A 24,073-nucleotide genomic window follows, 5' to 3' on the forward strand; every position below is an offset into this window, starting at 1 on the left:
ACTATATGAGGCAAATGGTGATAAAATGGAAGTAAAAAAATTATCTCTATCGAAATTAAACCTCTTTTGAAAATACACTCAATTACTATGAAAAGACTTAAAGTATTTAACTTTTAATGTATGAATATTTGCCTCATACTGATTTATTAGGAATTTCAAGCTAAGAAAATGTGCAGTATTTCCATTTGTTGATTGCCTTCAAGGATCTTCTTTACAAAAGCCAGCTAGCTAGGGAATACCTAATTCCTTGCAATGATTTTCAATTATAGGTAAATACACACAATGGAAAAGCAAGAGGGTTCAGAATAGGGGCAGTAAACTAAAGAGTTATTTTGTGTACCCAAATCTTTCTACAAGTGGAGAATAAAATGGTATTAACAGATAAAATATACAGCTTATAAACACCTACATAATGAAAATAAATAGAAAAGCATTCTCTGAGACATGGGTCCATAAACATATTATTAGTTCACAGGCAGAGGAAAAAAAAAAGAGGAATATATATTCAAAATGCTGTCTTGGGATACCATCCAGAAATCCTCATCGTACCACAGTTAATTTCATATCTGTGTAAGTAAGTGACTTTCCTTATATAACACAGTACACAAGAGAGCAGAATTTGATTTGTTAAATACTGTCTAGCTGCATGTAGAATTAGGACTGAAATGAATCTCTTCTAGTCACAGTATATTAATCACCAAAATCCTCTTCATATGTTACTACTAAATGATAGTTTTTAAATATTAATAGATCTTTGGAAGCACAGAAGATGCATGATCTTTCTCTTCCTACTTAACTACCTATTATCTAACACAAATATTTAACATTCAGTCAAAGGTATTACATCCTCAGTTTTGTATCAGAATAAGAAAGCTGGATAAAATACTACTGTTCTCCATTTTTACTTTTATAAAAGAGGAAAACGCTGGGAAGTCTTGGCAATACCCTGAATGAAGTTTATCGGCACAAAAAAACCAGCCATAAAGCCCATTTAGAGAAGATTTGTGTGACTGTTTTGTAGTAAAAAATAAAGAAGCAACATAAGTTGCATTCAGTACCTTTGTTTTCTGATAGTCTTGTCTTCAACTCCAAGAAGTGCTTTATTTCCTTGTCTTCTACCTCAGCAACACTGAACAATTGTTCATTGTCTAATTCCAACATTTTCCATTATTGTCAGGTCCATAAGAAAGTTATTAGTATTTTCATTCACCAGCTTCATTAATATAATTTTCCAGAAATTAAATCCTGTTTTGCTCTTTCAGTATATATTTGAACACAGAGGCCTCAAATTTGATAGTCCAGAGGTGAGTAAGCCCACTGGAGCATGCAGATTGGACCCGAATCACTGAGGTTTATTTACTTTTCTTACAGTTCATGAAGAGTTTCTTAACCATGAAGAGTCAGAAAATTTAAGCAACAGTGAATGTTTCAAATCCAGAACACATATTCTTAAAGAAAATGTAAAATTTTCTGCGTGATCATGCTATATTTTACTCCCATTCTGCTCTTATACATGTGATATAAAGGTATGCTTAATCATTATACAGATAATGACTTGATAAATGCAATAGCTTTTCATCATATACACATTACGTCATACTCCTAAAAGCACATCTTAACATTTTTCTTTCAAAAACACTGCAGGACTCTGCTACTGCCAAAAAGAGTAGTTATATTAATGTGCAATGACAGCAGTGTCAGAATTATGCCCAGACTGATTCATATTTGTTCAAAAAAGAGTATCAGAACCTCTGATAGGGGTAGGGGGTCAGAATCTGTGTAAGTGGTCTGTATTAGTTCTGGCAGCTGAATTGCACCTGTGAGAGATAAAAAGGTAATTGTACCATATTATCAGCCTCCAACACTGACATTAACGTGTCACACCACTATACCATTACATGGATGGAAAGGTAATATTTGTCTTTGATTTCTTTTTAATTTTTACCAGGGAAAATATTTTCTGTGCAAGACATGTAACATATAATAAATAATAAAGGAGATATATTTCTATAGATACCATACTAATATCTATGCATCTTAGATATATGCATATCTATGCTTTATTATTTTTTTCTCTATTAGGTTTATTTTATGTTTTTCCTTTATGCAAACCTGCTGTATAGTCTTCTCAACAAATGCATGCACAACACAACCAGAGAGCACTGTTCATCCACTAAAAAAATTCAAGCTATATGATTTGTCCTCTGTCTTTCACCATGGTAAACTCATTGCTAACTTCTGCTACAGTGACTCAGTCACCTTCACAGCATTGCTTCAGACCTTTAAGCGCCTCTGTTTTCAAGTCTGGATCTCGGGTCATCACATGTCTCCAAGAACAGCTGTACAACACACTAACTTTTAACATAGGACTAGCACCAATATCCCCAGGTACTATCTGTTATCATCTCAGCTTGCCTATCTCACTTTTAGTTTTTCTGGAAGCTGTCCCCAGTAAATAGTCAACCCTACCTAAGGGACGGCTGTTTATTAGTACTAAAACAACAACAAGATTATGACAATGACCTGTGTGTAAACATTCTCATTTTCCCTTAAGTCTCACCATTGTCTGTACATTTAGAGATACTCCAACTAGTTCAAACATTATGTTAGGCATGGCCTTGTGGTTTCATCACTCTGTCCTCTCAAAAAAACCCTCAGTGAAATCTTTACTTTTATCCTGATCTCCTCTGCCCCTTCTCTCCAGTCTTAACCATTTACGTTTTCTCTCTCTCTCCAGACTCTCGACTTTATTAAAACAGCTATGTAACTGTGAAATATCTTCATCGCTAGAAGCATGGCTCTTTTTTGTAATTGTGTTTTTTGTAAGGTGGTTTATTTACATCTACTGTTTTTTCATTAACCCCAAATAACTTGACAGGAATAATTTCATCAACTAGTTTGGACCCTTTATTTTTAGCTCTCCTGGCAATGTACAACACATTAAAAAGCTTTTGCCACTGCAGTTATCTTTTCTGTTTCTAGTTTTAGCATTATTTTCTTCTGATGAAGTATTTCAGAAACAGCAGTCTCAATCTTGCAATGGAAATGGAATTTTCTATCCCATCTCTTGCCTGCAAATGCTTTCCTTCCTGCAGAACTGTAGATTGGAGGTGATAATTTCCAGGGATGCTTTTTCTCAACCGGAATGAATCTTGACATACCGTTAATATTAGTGGGATTGGAAATTTGCATTGTTTGACACTGCATATACAAAGGATGGGGAGAAACCCCTTGCAGATGAAATAAAGGTAATTCTTTAAGTTAATGAATTAAAAAAGAAAATCTGTTAAGAAACTTTTTTACTTGAAGGAGCATATAATAAAGAAGTAACCAAAAAGCTTGCTTCAACAAGCATGTAAGTGGTGATATGAGTAAATGGCAAGGAGTCAAAAGAGCTTCCAAAATATCCCCTTACCACCACCTAATAGCATCATGTTGCAAAGAAAAAGAGTACCTTCTTACCAATGCTTGCTTTTCATCTTACTTCATTCTGTAAAACCACTCTTTAAGAGATGTGTTTCTGAGCCAGCACACTGTCTTTGAGTTCAGGGTTTGTGCAGAACACAACTTACAAGACCCAAAAGGACAACTGTGCTGAAGGAGGTAAACTGATGACACTTCCTGTTGAGTAACTTTATTCTGATCCTGTAACATAGTTGACTTTCTTCAAAAGAGGATCTTCTTTTCGTTTGAAACAAGTAGGTGGAATTCTAATGTTTTACACATTAATGCAGCATAACAACAGTCTCATTTTCCCTCTCCCCCAACATTAAAAAACGAGGAAAAGGCATGTATGTTAACCCTAGTATTTTGGACACTTTCCAGTTCAGATAATTGCATTCTGCCTACTAACAATTCTCCTGCAGTTTCAATTAGATAGAATGTTCTTTTTCACTGTCCCAAGCTCTCGTGCAGTATTGCTGTTCACTGTTTAACAGCTGCCACATTTCACTCGGGAGGTGCTTGCATTTCAGTATTTAATGAGATAAGCCTTATAACAGGGCTTTCAATTAGATGCATTGCGACTTTTAAACTGAAATCTGTATCAGAAAAATCAGATGCTGTGGGAAGGTAGAATTTCTCAGAAAAAGTTCGGATAGCTTAGGAAAGAGTCAGATGTCCGGTATAACACAAAGATGCAGAGATCCTGTAAATCAGGGTTTCTATCCACTGAAATAAGCAGTAAGCAAGGGAATTGCAATCACTCCACCTTTCTTCTTTGAGCATATAGAACTTTTATTTTATTTTATTTTTTATTTGTTGCATTCTGTGCAAAATTTAACAGTTTGTGTAGGGAAAGCTGAGCATAACCTCAGTCCACAGCTGTCAACATCTCTTGCTTTTCTCCTTCTACTGAAAAAAAAACCCCAGATGTGCTTTTGAGTTCCATCAGAATAATAAAGAACTGGGACAGCTTTATCGTATCATGAGCAAATATTCTGTACCTCGCTGTAGCTGGAGTAGGAGGGAGTTGTGATTTCCGTTGCTATGTGTTGGTATAAAGGAATGACCCTAACTAAGAGAAAGGTCTCAGGAATTTCTGGACAAGAGCTCAGAGCAAAGAACTGAAGAAGATACTCATCTACATCATTTGGAAAGATATTGAAACACTGGAGAAAATCTGGTGTAAAAAAACCATTTGTCCTTTTCATTGTTTATAGTCCAGCTACAGGTAGTTTCTCAGTGTAGTGTTTGCGAATTTCACTGCTCGTCTTTCCACACAAATGTATGAGGGACCTAAAGCAAACATTCAGAGATTCAGGAGTCAGATTTCAGCATTCAAGATTAAAAACTGGTACAACACAGGCATATTAAAAGTCATGTGGTAAAAGACTGAGGTAGTCCCCAGTCGATGCTGGGACCCAGCATCCAAACTATATGTGATTCAAGGCTTTTAACTGAGATTAACTCCTGTATGACACTCAACAATGAATGCCCACTAACAGTTGGGCCATATTGTGTGCACTCCTGAAGCAGATTTTCCATTTCAGTTTCATCTGGAAGGTATCCAGTTTGCAGACCCAGGACACAAAGTGAACAAAAGCCTGGTCAGTGGACACAGCCAGAAGATTCACTTCAAAAGCCTGGTCCAAACTCTAATGCTAATGTTAACACTGTGTTTGTAAAATGTCGTTGTAACCCAGTTTATTTGTAAATCTTACAGTAAACAAAGCCAACTTTACATTTGCAGATGATGCAAACAAAAATGAAAGACAAATAGACAAGTTCTCATTTCTTAGACAACTCTGGGATTATTTCTAGAATTCTGCTGTTTCTCAGATGCTCAGTTGTATACACTCTAAAAACATCTGCAGATGAAGCAAGCCATAAAAGTAACTGTGAGTTATTTATGATGTCAACAGATGACATGATGTAGCAAATGCTTATAATACAGAAAAAAACCCACAACAATAGATGGATTTTTAGAGATACTTACGCAAATTTTGTAGCAAGATAAGGAAAGAATAGGTGTGATTTTTCTTAAAACCAAATTATGTTAAAAGAAGCATGACTATCTATATTCAAATCTCTTATTTTTAATCAGCTACATATCAATATGTTTCTCCAGTTTTGTTAATTCAGTTCCCTTTTTTATTTTTTCACTCTAGATAAAGGAATTATGGGATACTAATGACAGAAACTATGTATACATGCAGATATACAGACAGACATTCCTTGGAGCAGTTTGAGATATACATAATTTCTGGGTTTATCCATTTATCTGGCTGAGTCTACCTTGGATTTTCATAATCAGTATGTAATAAAATCACAATATCTTTACTTGTCATACAGCACCAACCACTATTGCTGACTTAGAATCTCTCTAGCAAGGAATTAAATGTTTTGGGTTTTTTTCCTTTTCAGACCAAGAAACAGACAAAATTGTATGTCAAATGGCAAAATATACGTATCAGAAGAACAGTGTTTCATGTATCCCTATGTGATACAAGTACTGTTGCATACAAAATTTATTTCATAATATGTTCCATAAGGTTGAAATCATCTTTCTTTTTACTAGTCAGTTCACCTTTCAACAAGCTTTGTTAGATCACTGAATCATGACGAATGATTCTTACATATTAGGATACTCAGTTCACACTGATGAACTAACAAATTAAAATGTAATATGAAATTATGACACTGAGAGTATTAGAGACAGTCCTTTCGTTGTGGAGACAGAATTTATAATTAGACCAAGATTTGCCCTTTAATTAAAACATGATCACACTGATAATGTTGAATGAATGCAGTTTTGAGGAATTCAGCAAAATAACATTAAAGCGACAAGAAGTTTTCATACATTTTTTGTCCTGAAGCAGCCATATTTCATTACACAGTACTGAAGGTTAGAAAGCAATCAAGTGTGCTTTGCCATCCCCATCTCAGGCTAAGGTAATTATTAGTCTGAGAGTTTCAATCTCTCTCTCCCCCTCCCCCTCCCTTATTTTTTTAACTGTGCTTACCCAAGAGGAAAATGAACCACAGTACTTATCAGCACAATGCATACATCAATGATACTGAAGGCAACTGACCATGGCTGGAGCCATAGGTTAGCTGCAAATCCATTAGTGATTAAAAGAAATAATATTAAAAAAAAAAAAAATCTGTGAATCTAGGCTATAACTGAGTGATAATTGTAGAAAAATCACAAAACATGACAATGTAATTTACATTAATATTGGATCAGAAAGGCTCTTAAAAGGTCAAGTAACAGAGGTGAAAATTTGTCCATGAGGGGACTGAAACAAACTTTATGAAATAATAATAATGTTAAAAATGCTTCAGTCATGTAGTTATTTGCACTCAGTCTGAAAAAAAAAATTAATTTTTTAAAAAAACACTTTTTATTGCACAAAAGAATGATAATTACCAGAAGACTATAAAAAGAATAAAACAATTAAAAGACCTTTAAGTTCTTAAGTGGGACACTGACCTTAGACTAAAGAGACACTAAAATTTCAGATTAAAATTTGAAGATGACACATTAATTTTAAAATAATTTGTATTATATTTTTGGACTTGTTTTAGTCTTGTTGATTCTATTTTAAGTTGTGCAAATTGGTTTTTAATAATTCTCAGTTTAATTTCATATATTCCACAGAAATCTCCCTATGTTAAAGGTGATTTTCATTTATTTTATTTTTTGCCATTAACTAGTAATATTTTGCAACCTCTTTAAAGTTTCAAGAAATTTCATGAATGGTTTATTTCTACACTTACTACAAAGTATTTCTGTTATATATTACATAAAAAATTGCCATCATAAACCTGACTAACTCCCTCTTCTGGTCAAGATGAACTTTAAGATGGAAGAGGCATCATTTTATATGCAGTTATACATGAAAAAGGAAAACATTCATTTACCTAGCAATCATGTTTTCAGGTGTTTTTTACAGTATCCAATGTTTTGATCTAAATAAATGCATGTTTGTGATCTATCCCTTTTATCAAGTCTTCATTTTATCAGAAAAATAATCTTAAACCATTGTATCCAAGGATTAATATGACAGATATAACTGAGACTGACACGTTCAATATTTTATTGGCTTCACTGAAGGATCAGCTATAAATTCCTGCTAGATGGAACCCCCTTTATATAAAAGCAACTTAGGTAAAAGCTGGATTTCACAAAGTAATTTTGTTTCTGTTAACTTATGCATACTCACTATTTAAGCTGCTCACTATGAAGTACAGTCAAATAGATGCTGAATGCACAATTTTTTCTAATAAATTTCATTATTTATAAGGTACATCAAATATGTCACCCGAAATCCAGCTGTCCAAACTACAGAATGATGTTTGTAAATGATGGTTGAAAAGCTTTAAAAACTAAATTAACAAATTCACCAGCTGATATAATGAAAAGAAGGTATTAAATCCTTTATTAAAAAGAATTATAAAAATAGGGAAATCACAGGGTTCAGTAATAGTAACTGTTGTCTCTATCAAAGGAAAATCAAATATTTTCAAACAGAACAGAGATTTGAGAAACTCATTTGTTTCAATAGCATAGTATCATCTTCTTTTTGCCTGAAGGAATGAGAGAATGGGGTTTCTATGACTGTTTAGAAAAATGTCAGGAATATCAACATTTGGATGTCAAAGTGTTGCATGTGCACAACTTTGATTTGAACATTAGCTTAGTTGTTGTTTGACAGTTCTCTTCTATGCCTGGAAAAGTCTTTACCTCTCCCACACATTCCCAAACATGTATTTTAAAGTTTAGGTGGGTTTTGCTCTACCTTTTTTTATGAAACTTACTGCTGCTCTGTAATTCTATTCTTGGCTGGTTAAAACATATAGAAAATGCAACCCCAAAGAGTGGTCTTCTGCACCAGCTTGGTTTGTTGTGATAAAACTGCTTCTCATGTGAATCTTCCCAACTTTCTGCTGTTGCAGTCATCTTTGCATGTAGGGCTATTTCAGGACAGATTGCACACAGAATGGAATACACCCTATCAGATGCACTCATCACTGAACACAAACCCATGGCTTTTCTGTCCACTCATGCATGTACCTGTGCCTGTGTGCCCATGTGTATGTCTTGTTTGTCTGTATGGCACACTTTCTGCCCAGCATTCAGCACATGCTTACAATCTCCTCCTGGGCTTGCTGTAAAAGATGGCTTAATGACTTTTGTGTAAGTAACTTGGTCACTCACTTCCACTGACTCATAATACCCGAGCATAATTTTGATACCTAAAATAACTTTGAAATAGATAGATTTATGGCTAAGCACAGTTCACAGTTTGACTAGATACAAAGACATGGCATAGCTGAGGATGGGTGTAGGAACAGTATCTGGCTGTTTCTTCTATAGTTACAAAACCATTGACTAATTTAGAGTGGAAAGCATGTCTGGAGGTCACCTAGGCCAACAATCTTTATGCGTGGTCCACCAGTAGTAACCAGCACTGTTGGCTCAGTAAAGCAGAGGCAGAGGGTATATGAACAGTAGAGGCCCAGCAGAATTTTGAGACTGGTACTTTAGGTTAAATATTTCTTTGTTGGTTTTTGTTTGTTTGTTTGTTTGTTTGGTTTGTTTAATTTAAGTATGGAACTAACTGTTCTCATATTTTTAATATGTAAAAGTTGGTGTCTTTTGGAAATGTGCCTCAGACGATGTTAATCAGAATCTTTCTGAACCACTTCAAAACAGTCATTTAAGAATGTGAAGACTGCCTGCAGTCTTCACATAGGCCAGCATGATTCAAGTTCCATTTAAAACTTGCAGCACTTCAGAGCCTGATTTTAATGTGAAACAGAGACCTGGAATTGCTTGAACAGTTTAAAAATTACTCACTGCATGTACAGATCAGGTAAATCACAGCATGTTATGTACTAGTGGCAGTTGACCCCGGAGCCAGCAGAACTCAGCTTGCTGTGATGTCACAGGGTAATGAGCTTGGTGCAGGAGCACCCCTAGCAATGTCATGTGTCTGGTTCTGCTAGTGCTTCCAAAGTCACTAGACTGGACTATTGTCTGTCCTCTGACCATAAGCCTTACTGTGTCCCGCTGTTGCATTTCTTGTTCATTTTCAATACATCTTATTCTGTGGATATACATTCTTATTCTATTCTTATACATTCTATTCTTATACATTCTTCTATTCTGTGATAATGCTTGAGCAGTATAGAAGTACCAGTGAGAAGAAGCTACAGCATGCTGTCTGCCAGGAGAACTGCCCAGAAGATCCACTTCCATCTAGTTTCTCACGTGCCTTTGCACATAAGAGCTTTGCAGAGAGCCTTGCAGAGCTCTGCAGACAGTCTGCAGCAAGGGAACAGCTGCTGAAACTTGACAGAGAAAAAGAGGACAGCAGGGAAACAGCATCAGTAGGTAAAGAGGAATGTAGAACTGAAAAGCAAAAAAGAGGTCCTTTAGAAGTCAGAACAAACAAACAACACCAGTGTCAAGGCTGGGCTTCTAAGGGTGGAAAGAATGTCAGTGTTTTGGGGGGCAGGAGGTGTCAGTTGTTATATTTCTGGCATGTCTGCATTTGTAAGGGAATAGCTGGTTTAGGACTCTTGTGAATACAAGTTCCTACAGACTCCTACATTCCCCTGAAAGAGGTGGTTCTGCCGATGAGGACCTCCACTTAAAAATGGAGGAGAAAAGACAGTTCTGCTCATGTTAGTGAAGGCAGATGAGATTGGGGAAAGCAGGTTTTCTAGAAATGTAGTTCCTAAGCCTGGATGTTTTTCAGAGTCCTTCCTTTCTATGTTGGGATGAAATTTACCCATGACACCTACATTTCTCAAATGTTTTGCAGAGAAACCAAGCAAAGCAGTTAGTGTTGTGTTGTTTCTTTTTTTATATTCTCTTAGTGCTGGCTAATGATGGCTTTTTCAACTTTAAAGAAAATGGTTATGTGTTTCTTTGTCTAGACTTTAACAGGTTTTTTTCTCTCTGGAAGAGTAATGATCTTTCTGTCTCTTTCTTTTGTAGAACATGACTTCAGCAGCCAAGGAGTTTGCAGTGGGTAGCAACATTTTGCCGTAAGGTAGCACAAGTAAACTGCATCAGCTGCCAACAGATTGGAGGAGGGCTTCCCAGACAAGGGCCAGGGGCTGGAGTACCTCCCCTATGGTGACAGGCTGAGAGAGTTGGGGTTGTTTAGCCTAGAGGAGAGAAGGCTCTGATGACACCTTATTGCAGACTTCCACCACTCAAAGGGGACTTAAAGGAAAGATGGGGAAAGACTCTTTATCAGGCAGTGTAGTGATAGAATGAGGTGTAACTGGAAGAGGGTAGATTTAGATCAAATATTAGGAAGAAATTCTTTACTGTGAGCGTGGGAGACACTGGAACAGGTTGCCCAGAGAAGCTGTGGGTGCCCCATCCCTGGAAGTGTTCAAGGCCAGGTTAGATGGGCCTTTGAGCAGCCTGGTCTAGTGGAAGGTATCCTTGCCTATGGCACTGGGGTTAGAACTAGATGACCTTTAAGGTCCCTTCCAACCCAAGCCATTCTGTTTCTATGATTCTATAATTGCTGTAGTTTAACCCTGGCTGGCAACTAAGTACCACACAGTTGCTTGCTCACTCCCCCACAGTGGAAAGGGAAAGACAATCAAAAGGGTAAAAGTGAGAAAACTTGTAGGTTGAGGTAAAGACAGTTTAATAGGTAAAGCAAAAGCTGTACGTGCAAGCAAAGCAACATAAGGAATCCACTCACTCACCACTTCTGATTGGCAGGCAAGTGTTTAGCCATCTCCAGGAAAGCAGGGCTCCATCTTATGCAAAGGTTATTGGGGAATACAAATGCCATAACTCTAAAAGTCTCCCACTTCTTTCTTCGTCTCACAGCTTTTATTGCTGGGCATGATGTCATATGGTATGGGATACCTCTTTGGTTAGTTGGGGTCAGCTGTCACAGCTGTCTCCCCTCCCAACTTCTTGTGCACCCCCAGCCTCCTTGCTGGCAGGACAGTCAGATGCAGAAAAGGCTCTCTGTAAACACTGTTCAGCAATAACTAAAACATCCTTGTGTTTATCAACATTGTTTTCATCACAAATCCAAAACATAGCATCATAAAAGCTACTATCAAGAAAATTAACTCTATCCCAGCCAAAACCAGTACATCTGGTGACTTTAAATGAGCATCTCCTGATTCTAAAGCCCTATCTGCTTGGACAGATTTGACAATGTTGGCTATCCAGATCACTGCTTCCAGAGGTTCTGTTTCTCTTTTGTCCAGGAGTGGTCAAAAACCAAAGCAGAATGCTTACTCTGCAAGCAGTCTCTGTTTTATTTTCCACAGAATTCATGATGAAGATGAATTTAAGGAGTACCTACTCAGACCTTCAGAAAATGGCTCTTTTGCCAGCCCTGATGGCTGGAGATTTCCTTACCATAACACCCAAACATGGGAACACCATACTTCAGCTGAATTCTTGTCTTGCCCTATCTCCTTTTAACTTAGAAGCATATGATCAGCATGCTGAATATGACTGTCCTGTTCCACTGTGTGATGAAAAGAGTTGTTCAGACTCATCAATTATTACAATATCTCCATATGAGGCAGATTCTCAAGAACTAGATCACAGTTCATCTGACTGATAGTGATCAATCCCCCTTGGGTGATGAAACTCCAGGGCTATCATGTTCCATTTCAGAAGAAAGAAGTTCATGCAACAATAAGTTCTCCTCTAGAGGTTTCAGAAAGTTCTGGTGAGGACTTTCTGTGAAAAGAACTGAAATAGGCTAATGCTGACTTAAATGACAGTGAATGTTCTTTGGACCATTGTTTTATTGCTGGGCATGTTAAGCCATTAGCTGAGAGGACACAAGAACTATTTGAGCTGTCCTTGGACACTGAGGAGTCAGTCAGGGAAGAAAAGGAAAGATGTGAAGAAACAGCAGCCAACTCAGCTTCACAGTTGTAGTCACATAAGCCAATCAGAAGTTGTTTGCCATACTCATTCATATATTCACAGAATGCAGGTAGGTGTAAAACTGCTCGTCCCCTGCAGTCAAGAAGAAAGATGATAAGAACAAATGTAAAGTAAAAGATCTATCTCCACAGGACTTCATCTGAAGCCCCTCTTCAGGAAGGGACACAATGTGCTCTCCTTGTAATCACAGATTGTGCAGAAAAGGAAAGTCCACAATTCCACAATCCTATTCCCAGCACAGTCGAGGCAGTCATGGCCATAGGACTATGAAGGAGTATTGCGGCATAAGTCAATTTAAATGAGATAATCAAGAAACAGAGATAGTAGCATACACAGGAACAAAAGAAACAAGAGAATATTGAGAACTCATAATGCCAGCACCTCTCAAGAAAGCCAGAGAGGCTCTCTAAGTCATGACTGTACTACATCCAGAGCAGTAAGTAGATCATGAGTGCATAGCAAAGGCCCTGGAAAAAGAAGATCAAGAAGCATAGAGAGTCATGATTATTATATGAGAGACAATTGCCAAAGTAGATACCAGAAGTGTTCTCCTTTTTATAGTCAAAACATGGTTGAAGATGTCTATGAATCCTCATGCAGGAGGAGGACTCAGCCTAATGCTCACTATTCAAGGTAAACTACTAGTCCAGAATACAGTATACTGTCTTTTACTGAAATGATAAGTCTGCATAGCTGGAGGGGAGTCTATGAGAGACACTATTGTTATTATGAAAGCTGCAGGTCAACGAGTTAATCATGCAATATATCAAGGGCACCCTCTGAAAGTACTGAGGGAATTGAAAGTGAAAAGCCGGTTGGAAAAAGGAAGTACGAAACTCACCACTTGGACAATACAGTCACGGACCGCACAATTTAGAGAAAGGAAATGACCACAAGAAAATTTTATCAAAATTCAGTGACTGCTACAAAAAATGAAGATAACCTTTCAGACAACAAAACAAGTGAGACAAAGTGTAAGAAAATGAAAAAAAAGAGATTAGGAGTGCAAGTATGGAGACAGTCTATGAAGGAAAAATTATACAATGAGGCATTGTAAAAAGAATAAGGAAAAGCTTAAGTAGAAGCACCAGAAAGATCACACAAGTAATTCAGCACTTTCTTTTCCAGTTGTGATTACAATTGATAGTGATAGTGACAAAGAGCTAGAACATATTGAATTTGACAGCAGCATTACTTAGACAGGCACAAGTCAGATAAATGAGAAGGAAAATAAGTCTCCATCTTCTTTTCTGGGAATGACAGAATATGAAGATATTTAGAGTCAGCAAGAAAACTGGAGTAGCCACCAAAAATTATTGTTTTACTACCACAAGAAGGGTCTTAGATGGTGACATTAGAAATGCTGAAGCTGAGCTTTGAAAAATAGCAACTGATCAGAGCCTTGTCATAATGGATACCAGTACTAACACCCCTCATACAGGAACTGTAACTAGCCGTGTTCAAGGCACACAAGCAGCACCCTCCAGTCAACTGTCTTCTTCTTTCTAGAAAGGACTTCCTTTCTAGAGCATCCAGAAAAACCACCATTGATGTTAAGGCTGCCAAAGAGATTTGTCAACAGATCCTGTTGGTTTGATTCCCCAGGGAAAAAAATAATTAAAAACAAAAATAATTTTTTTTTAAAAGTACTCTGTTTTACACTGAACAATTCTTAAAAGTGAAGAACATAAAGTTTTGCTAGCACAACTTTTAAAATTTCTCAGAAGAGTGTTTGAAAGTTGTAATTTCGCAAAGCAATCCTATATTCTCATAGTTTGTAAGATATATCCACAGAATATTTCAAAATTGTGTTTAAAAAAGATGAAACAACCAAAGAAAAAACACAAATGCATCACTTGCTTTCTTTGAAACATGGTTCTCTTCTTTCACTTGTACTTGAGACAACCTTACTCAGCAAGCCAAAATTGACTTTTGTCTTCCCTAAATGTACAGAACAGGGTGGGCTGTAGAACTGACCCTCATTCTTGAGCCTGCTTGCAGCTACAGAAGTGTGGTCCCTTTGGTTTACCTGAGGACAGATTTGAATGTTAATTTGTAATTGGTTTTAATAGGGTACTCACTAGGGTGATGATTTGGAGCTCTCATCCTATTAGCACATTTTGTATTCCATTACTATTCAGGGTTAGAGCACAGACACTTGAGCACAAGGAGGAGGGATCACACACACTCAAGGTTCAGAGGGGAGGGGAGCACAAACAGGGGACAGCAAACTGGCCATGTTCCTGCACTTGTCACCCAGAAGGGTAACTAGTCTGATACAAACCACTTTCACCTTAGTTGGTCTAAGAGTTTAACTTCTGATTGAAGCAGAGGAGCAAAATTTGCAGAATGCAGTGTAAAATGCTTGACACCCACACTCACACACACTTGGATACAATCACAATTACAATCAGTCTGGTGTGCCAAACCCCAGGTGGCCAGGACAGAGGCCCTGGAGGGCTGGGGTTGCTGAAGCAGGCAGTGCCAGCATGAGAGATGCTGCTGGGCCTCTGCCCTTGGAGAGGCCTTGGGCCACCAAACTGAGTTCCTACTGGAAGCTCCTGGGACACCTGGCCAGTTCTCCCTTCTGCTGCAGAAAGGCTGTGTGTGGCCTGACTGTCTCAGACTGGGGCTGTGATTCCTACCTGGGATGTGCAAATTCCTCTTCTGGGGCTGGGAAAGGTAGGCAGTGGAAGGTCTTTGGCCAGATCTCACTCATCCCTCCTCCATAACCCTGGGGAGCTACAAAGATCACAGCAGCACAGACAGCAGTGGTGTAGGATGACAATACCTCCCTGACAACACTGGCTAGGTATCCACTGGTGCAAGTCTGAACTTGGGTACCAGAACAGTTTTACTCCCCTCTGGTGCTTTCGATTTTCTGAACAGTTGTTGGTAAACCAACAGATTCAACCGCTGAAGGGGGAAAGAAGGTGGCCACTGCTGAGATGCCTGGACAGTGGCCACCTTCAGGAATCCTTTGGTGGACACCCAAATCAGTCATGGTCATGGAAAGCATATGCCTAATGCAGTAGAAGAAACCCTGATGCTCTCCTTATCAATGAACAGTAACACTTAGCACGGATAGTTCAAAACTCACAAAATAGACTCCTGGATTGCAGTATCACAGGAAGGTGATGAAAACATGGCCCAGGAAAATATTATTTCAAGGGAAGCATTTCATTCCATTAGCAGTGCTAAAATACACGCAGTGTACAAATCTAATCTGTAGGACCAGGAGGCACTTCCCAGTTCCTGGATCTAGGACGGCATCTTGCTTACTGATTACTGTGAAGGGCCACAAATAACTTGTTTCCTCTCTCCTCCCATAGCCCTCTTTCCTTTGATTGGAGAGACCCAGACATGCAGAAAGGGAGCATGCAATATATACCAACAGGTCCTTCTGTGTTAACAATGGTATAGGCACTCCTTCAGAGAAATTGCTTTTTTCTTAATGTAATGGGGATGAGGTTGGCAAATATTAATGAATAACTGCATATTTTGGAAAATCTAGTATGTGAACTAAACAGATTCATAGCCAATTGCACAGCTTTCTCTGAACATTTAAAGGAACATCTATAAGAGATAAAAATATGCAAACAAATATTGCAAAGAGTTAATTCCAGAAACTCTATATGTAGTTTATAGATTATGAAACTGCTGTTCTTGGTTTTTTGTTTCTGAGATAGTTCGGATAGTACCAGACTTGATTTCCACTAGTTTAAGTCCAAAATCATTACATATTTGTCTGTTTTCAGATAAGATTCTGCTGTTTTCTTTTGAAGGATGTGTTCAGCCTTTACTCCAGACGGATTGTGAATGCCAAAAAAGCCTAAATAGCATTTGAACATCTACACAAGTAAGTATATGTATTGGGTCTGGCTGAGATGGAGTTAATACTCCCCACAGCAGCCCTCATAGCGCTGTGTTCTGCATCAGTAGCTAAAAAGGTGTTGATAACACACCAGTGTTTTGGCTACTGCTGAGCAGTGGTGGTACAGCATCAAGGCTGTCTCTCCAATATTTTTGCCCCCGCCCTCCCCAATGGCAGGCTGGGGCAGGGCAAGATCTTGGGAGGGGACATAAACAGGACAGCTGACCTAAACTAACCAAACAGATATTCCATACCATATGACGTCAGCTCAGATACAAAAGCTAAGTAAAGGGAGACAGAAGGGGGGCATTTTTGTCTTCTGGAGCAACCACTACAAGTACCGAAGCCCTGCTTCCCAGGAAGTGGCTAGACGTTGCCTGCTGATGGGAAGTAGAGAATAACATCATTTGTTTTTCTTTGCTGTCACGCGCGACCTTTGCTTTCACTTTATTAAAATGTCCTTATCTTGACCCACGAGCCTTTTGTTATATTTTCTCCCCCCTGTCCAGCTGAGAAGGGGGAGTGACAGAGCAGCTTTGGTGGGCACCTTGCACCCAGCCAGGGTCAACCCGCCACAGTATAGTTCTTGGTCATCAATGTTTGGGACATGAGGTTTAGAATTCACTGGCTTCAGTAATAGATGCTATCTTCTTTTTTTTGTATAGTGAAATTGTCTTAAAAAAGGATTCCTGTAAGCAAGACCTCTTTACTTCCCTCCTGGGGTGGGTGGTCATGGACTCACAGGTGTCGTGGTTTAACCCCAGCCAGCAACTAAGCACCACGCAGCCGCTCACTCACTCCCCCCCCATCCAGTGGGATGGGGGAGAAAATCAGGAAAAGAAGTAAAACTCCTGGGTTGAGATAAGAACGGTTTAATAGAACAGAAAAGAAGAAACTAATAATGGTAATGATAACACTAATAAAATGACAACAGTAGTAATAAAAGAATTGAAATGTACAAATGATGCGCAGGGCAATTGCTCACCACCCGCCGACCGACACCCAGCCAGTCCCCGAGCGGCGAATCCCTGCCCCCCACTTCCCAGTTCCTAAACTAGATGGGACGTCACATGGTATGGAATACACTGTTGGCCAGTTTGGGTCAGGTGCCCTGGCTGGGCATGAGAAGCTGAAAAATCCTTGACTCTAGTCTAAACACTACTGAGCAACAACTGAAAACATCAGTGTTATCAACATTCTTCCCACACTGAACTCAAAACATAGCACTGTACCAGCTACTAGGAAGACAGTTAACTCTATCCCAGCTGAAACCAGGACAGTATCCACCCCTTATTCTATACCATTGACGTCATGCTCAGTTCCCATACCTTTAGTTACATTCTGATCAATCATCACCACCTTTCCATCCCTTTGAGACATATGAACAATGAGATAGATAGATAGATAGATAGATAGATAGATAAGTATACACACACAGAGATATCAGTTCTTTAGTTCATGGGTTATGTTCATAAAATGTTTGTTGAGTTCATTTAGTTTCCGACTCTGGGCTCCATCTGTCATACAGTCTGTCTGGGCAGGAGGGATGGTGCAAAGTCCTCTCAGTCGGTAGAGCAGAATTGGGCTTCAGTGCGGTGTGATGAGCAAATGACATTTGACGCAGCTGGAGGATGGTGTACACCATTGGATTGTTGCATGCTGGAGTCAGTTCTGGTTCCACCTCTACTGCGCTTTGCTCAGTTTTATCACAGTTCTTTCTTGCTTGATCCAAGTGATTCTTACTATAGTACCATGGATATAGCATATAACAATTATAGTAATGATAACATACAGTAGCAGGGTTATATAGCAACTAATATCATACAGTTTAATTCTGGCTATTTTCACCTAAAATCAAATCCCCTTGAGGCACACATCGGACTTCCCCATCTTTTCGCATCACCCACCAAGTGCACCCAGGCCCTTGAGCAAAAGCAATCCCACGAATGGGTTTACCTTTGCCTGAGGCAGGAGTAACCCAGACTGTTTTCCCTAACATATTTTTCATGTGCACTACAGGGATTTTATCCCCTTCTACAGTATGTAAAAGTTCTGATTGGGCAGGGCCACTCCGATTGGCAGATCCTCTGGTGTTGACTAACCAGGTGGCTTTTGCTAAATGTGTATCCCAATGTTTGAAAGTTCCGCCCCCCATTGCTCTCAATGTAGTCTTTAACAGTCCATTGTATCGCTCAATTTTCCCAGAGGCTGGTGCATGATAGGGGATATGATACACCCACTCAATGCCATGCTCTTTGGCCCAGGTGTCTATGAGGTTGTTTCGGAAATGAGTCCCATTGTCTGACTCAATTCTTTCTGGGGTGCCATGTCGCCACAAGACCTGCTTCTCAAGGCCCAGGATAGTGTTCCGGGCAGTGGCATGGGGTACAGAATATGTTTCCAGCCATCCGGTGGTTGCTTCCACCATTGTAAGCACATAGCGCTTGTCTTGGCGAGTTTGTGGGAGTATGATATAGTCAATCTGCCAGGCTTCCCCAAATTTATATTTCAGCCATCGCCCTCCATACCACAGGGGCTTTAACCACTTGGCTTGCTTAATTGCAGCACATGTTTCACATTCATGGATAACCTGCGCAATAGTGTCCATGGTCAGGTCCACCCCTCGATCTCGAGCCCATCTATATGTTGCATCTCTTCCCTGATGGCCTGAAGTATCATGGGCCCATCGAGCCATAAATAGCTCACCCTTATGTTGCCAGTCCAGGTCCACCTGAGCCACTTCAATCTTGGCAGCCTGATCCACCTGTTCATTGTTTCGATGTTCTTCAGTGGCCCGACCCTTGGGTACGTGAGCGTCTACATGACGTACTTTTACAACCAGATTCTCTAGCTGGGACGCAATATCTTGCCACAGTGTGGCAGCCCAAATGGGTTTACCTCTGCGCTGCCAGTTGCTCTGCTTCCATTGCTGTAACCAGCCCCACAGGCCATTTCCCACCATCCATGAGTCAGTATAGAGATAGAGCACTGGCCACTTTTCTCTTTCAGCAATATCAAACGCTAGCTGGATGGCTTTCACCTCTGCAAACTGACTCGATTCACCCTCTCCTTCAGCAGTTTCTGCGACTAGTCGTGTAGGACTCCATACAGCAGCCTTCCACCTCTGATGTTTTCCCACGATGCGACAGGACCCATCAGTGAACAGGGCATATTGCCTCTCATTTTCTGGCAGTTTATTATACAGCAGGGCCTCTTCAGCCCGTGCCACCTCCTCCTCTGGCGACATTCCAAAATCTTTGTCTTCTGGCCAGTCTGTGATCACTTCTAAAATTCCTGGGCGACTGGGGTTTCCTATGCGAGCCCGTTGTGTGATCAGTGCGATCCACTTACTCCACGTGGCGTCAGTCGCGTGATGTGTAGAGGAGACCCTCCCTTTGAACATCCAGCCCAGCACTGGCAGTCAGGGTGCTAAGAGGAGCTGTGTCTCAGTACCAACCACTTCTGAGGCGGCTCGAACTCCTTCATACGCTGCCAATATCTCTTTTTCAGTTGGAGTATAGAGAGCCTCGGATCCTCAATATCCTCGACTCCAAAACCCCAGGGGTCGGCCTTGGGTCTCCCCAGGTGCTTTCTGCCAGAGGCTCCAGGTAGGGCCATTCTCCCCAGCTGCAGTATAGAGCACATTTTTAACATCTGGTCCTGTCTGGACTGGTCCAAGGGCTACGGCATGAACAATCTCCTGTTCAATTTGTTCAAAGGCTTGTTGTTGTTCAGGGCCCCATTTAAAATCATTCTTCTTCTGGGTCACTTGATAGAGAGGGCTTACAATCAGACTGTAATTTGGAATATGCATTCTCCAAAACCCCACGACACCTAAGAAGGCCTGTGTGTCCTTTTTATTAGTCGGGGGAGACATAGCTGCTATTTTATTAATCACATCCATTGGGATCTGACGACGTCCATCTTGCCATTTTATTCCCAAAAACTGGATCTCCTGTGCAGGTCCCTTGACCTTACTTTCTTTTATGGCAAAACCGGCTTTCAGAAGGATTTGGATTATTTTCCTCCCTTTCTCAAAGACTTCTTCTGCCATGTTGCCCCATACGATGATGTCATCAATGTATTGCAGGTGTTCCGGAGCTTCACCTTTTTCCAGTGCAGTCTGGATTAGTCCATGGCAAATGGTGGGCCTGTGTTTCCACCCCTGGGGCAATTGATTCCAAGTGTACTGGACACCCCTCCAAGTAAAGGCAAATTGTGGACGACACGCTGCTGCTAGAGGGATTGAGAAAAATGCATTAGCAATGTCAATTGCGGCGTACCACTTGGCTGCCTTTGACTCTAGCTCGTATTGAAGTTCTAGCATATCTGGAACGGCAGCACTCAGCGGTGGTGAGTGCCGCATATTCATTCAGGCCGCAATAGTCAACTGTTAGTCTCCACTCCCCATTAGACTTCCGCACTGGCCGTATGGGACTATTAAAGGGTGAGCGAGTTTTGCTGGTCACTCCTTGGCTCTCCAGTTGGCGAATCAACTTGTGGATGGGAATCAGAGAGTCTCGGTTGCTGCGATATTGCCGCCGGTGCACCATCGTGGTAGCAATTGGCACTTGTTGTTCTTCAACCTTGAGCAACCCCACAATCGAAGGATCTTGAGAGAGACCAGGCAGGGTAGACAGCTGTTCAGTGCCCTCCGTCTCCAAGGCAGCTATACCAAAAGACCATCGATACCCCTTCGGGTCCTTAAAATACCCCCTCCTGAGGTAGTCTATGCCAAGGATACACGGAGCCTCTGGACCAGTTACAATGGGGTGTTTCTGCCATTCATTTCCAGTTAGGCTTACTTCAGCTTCCAATACAGTTAATTCTTGGGATCCCCCTGTCACACCAGAAATACAAATGGATTCTGTCCCTTTATAACTTGATGGCATCAGAGTGCACTGTGCGCCAGTGTCTACTAGAGCCTTATTCTCCTGTGGGTCTGATGTGCCAGGCCATCGAATCCACACAGTCCAATAGACCCGGTTATCCCTTTCCTCCACCTGGCTGGAGGCAGGGCGCCTCTAATTCTGGTCAGAGTATTCAGTATTCACTTCTCGTAAAATTGGCTCAGAAGTCCCTTCAAGAGGATTGGAAATAAAATCAGCCCTTCTACTCTGTTTGGAAACTGGAGCAGCATTTTTCCTGGTAGAATCCCCTTTTGTGGTGGTTTTTCCTCGCAGTTCACGTACCCGTGCATTTAGGACCGAGGTAGGTTTTCCATCCCATTTCCTCATGTCCTCTCCCTGATCGCATAGGTAAAACCACAGGGCACCTCGCGGTGTGTACCTTCCATATTCTCTCTCTTGGGCCGAGGAACGCTCACTCCTAATAGCTGAGACATTGGTCCTTACAGGTGGGGAGTAGGACATATCCTCTTTGAATTGCTGGAAATCCTCGGACAGCTTCTTCACAGCCGCAATGCAGGCTTGTAGGGAGGAGGAGAGATTTTCTTCGTATTGACGGAGTTGGCAAGCCACTTCCTCCACTGGCGGTGCCTCTTCATCCTTCCAGGCCATTATTGCCAATGCGTTGGCATAGGATGATGGTGCGCTCCGTACAAACTTCCGCCACGTGGGTCGTGTGCATTGGACTTCGTCTGGATCTTTGGGTAATTGTGGGTGGACCGGGTCATGATGAATCATCTCTAGCACAGCTAATTCCCTCAGATATTGAATACCTTTTTCCATGGTGGTCCACTTGCTTGATTGACATATAACATCAGCCTTAAAGGGGTACCTTTCCTTCACACTTGACAGGAGTCGCCTCCAGAGGCTGATGGCTTGTGTTCCTCTTCCAATTGCCTTGTCAATGCCACCTTCCCTGGCAAGCGATCCCAGCTGCTTGGCTTCCCTACCTTCTAATTCCAAGCTATTAGCCCCATTGTCCCAACATCAGAGGAGCCAGGTGATAATATGCTCACCTATATGGCGGCCAAAGTCTTTTCGCAAATCCTGCAGCTCACTCAAGGATAGGGACCGGGTTATTACCTCTGGTTCTGCCTCTTCCTCCGGTTCCCGTGATGACCCTGGTTCATCTTCATCCTTCGCTAAGCGAACTGATTTTTTTGTATATTTCTTTTTCTGTACGGGGGCAACTGATGCTGGTGCAGGTTGGTCTGCTGGTTCAGTTGCAGTATCATTCACTGGGTTTTGGATAACCACAGTGTCTGTCGCTGAGGTTTGGGTAGCAGCAGTGCTCATCGCTGGGGCTGGAGGGACCGCAGTGCCTGTTGTTGAGGTTTGGGTAGCCCGAGTTCTCGTCGCTGGGGCTGGAGGGGTCACGGTGCCTGTCACCAAGGTCTGGGTGCCTGCAATGCTCCTTGCCGGGGCTGGAGGGGCCGCAGCACCCGTTGCCGAGGTTTGGGTGGCCGCGGTACTCATCATTTTGTTGTTAGGTCCAGAGACTTTCTCTTCCCCTTGAGGGTACTGACTGGTGTCGAACAGCGCTCGATAGGCATGAGCCAGGTCACAGCACGTTGCAGTGATTTGTATCTCTCTGGAGCTGCTGGGGTGACAGCATACCTTTTCCAAATATTTTACTAGTTCTTCTGGATCCTGCACTTGTTCAGGGGTGAATTTCCAAACATTGGAGGTGCCCACTTTTCTAGGTACTTGCCCATACTACCCCACACACCCTGCCACTCATAATTATCCAGCCTTGGGGCACATCTCTGGGTGATCTTCTTAAATAGCTGTTTAACCTTAAACGAGAGCTGAACCACATTCAGAAGTATGCTAATTCCTAGCAGTAGGGCTAGGACCATGCTAGTCCCAACATTCCAGGAGTATTCAAATTTTTCAAAATTCTCAAACACCATTGTGACTGGACTGAAGGAGAAAGGAGAGGGGAAGAAAGGTACCCCACCCACAGACTGGTTTTCCATGGAGGAAAGGTAAATGGTATAATTATTAATAGTTTCCCACAGATGGCTCCCGCAGTATAAAGGTGACAATGCTAAGTGCAAATACCGGATTAATCCCACAGCCGATGACTTTATCATACCATAAACCAGAGTTATACCATAAATCAAAGCGAAAACCTTAATCCACCTCCCACGGATGATAAGCAGTAGAAGAGGAACTACATACAGCAAGCGAGGTGATACATAACAGAGCCTTAAAAACCAGAGCAACAACTCTAAGAATACATAAATCAACATAATGAGTGCTTAGAACAAAGTTGTTTTAACAAGCTCTGGTCAGGTTTGTCGTTATCTCAACCCTTCGAGCCCCATGTTGGGCGCCAAAATGGACTGTCGTGGTTTAACCCCAGCAAGCAACTAAGCACCACGCAGCCACTCACTCACTCCCCCCCCATCCAGTGGGATGGGGGAGAAAATCAGGAAAAGAAGTAAAACTCCTGGGTTGAGATAAGAACGGTTTAATAGAACAGAAAAGAAGAAACTAATAATGGTAATGATAACACTAATAAAATGACAACAGTAGTAATAAAAGGATTGAAATGTACAAATGATGCGCAGGGCAATTGCTCACCACCCGCCGACCGACACCCAGCCAGTCCCCGAGCGGCGAATCCCTGCCCCCCACTTCCCAGTTCCTAAACTAGATGGGACGTCACATGGTATGGAATACACTGTTGGCCAGTTTGGGTCAGGTGCCCTGGCTGGGCATGAGAAGCTGAAAAATCCTTGACTATAGTCTAAACGCTACTGAGCAACAACTGAAAACATCAGTGTTATCAACATTCTTCACATACTGAACTCAAAACACAGCACTGTACCAGCTACTAGGAAGACAGTTAACTCTATCCCAGCTGAAACCAGGACAACAGGGCAGTAG

The 24,073-nt window shown here is 41.1% G+C and overlaps 1 protein-coding gene and 2 pseudogenes across 21 annotated transcripts in view; 2 read left to right on the plus strand and 1 right to left on the minus strand.

Moving 5' to 3' along the window:
* Positions 1–24,073, minus strand: part of PTPRD (protein tyrosine phosphatase receptor type D) — a 1,298,969-nt gene that overhangs the window by 856,381 nt on the left and 418,515 nt on the right. The gene's annotated exons all lie outside the window — the stretch shown is intronic.
* On the plus strand, positions 11,772–12,540 carry LOC138683818 (E3 ubiquitin-protein ligase Topors-like; annotated as a pseudogene).
* On the plus strand, positions 12,565–13,596 carry LOC104323455 (E3 ubiquitin-protein ligase Topors-like; annotated as a pseudogene).

This window comes from Haliaeetus albicilla, chromosome Z, assembly GCF_947461875.1.
Source record: "Haliaeetus albicilla chromosome Z, bHalAlb1.1, whole genome shotgun sequence".
NCBI lineage: Eukaryota > Metazoa > Chordata > Aves > Accipitriformes > Accipitridae > Haliaeetus > Haliaeetus albicilla.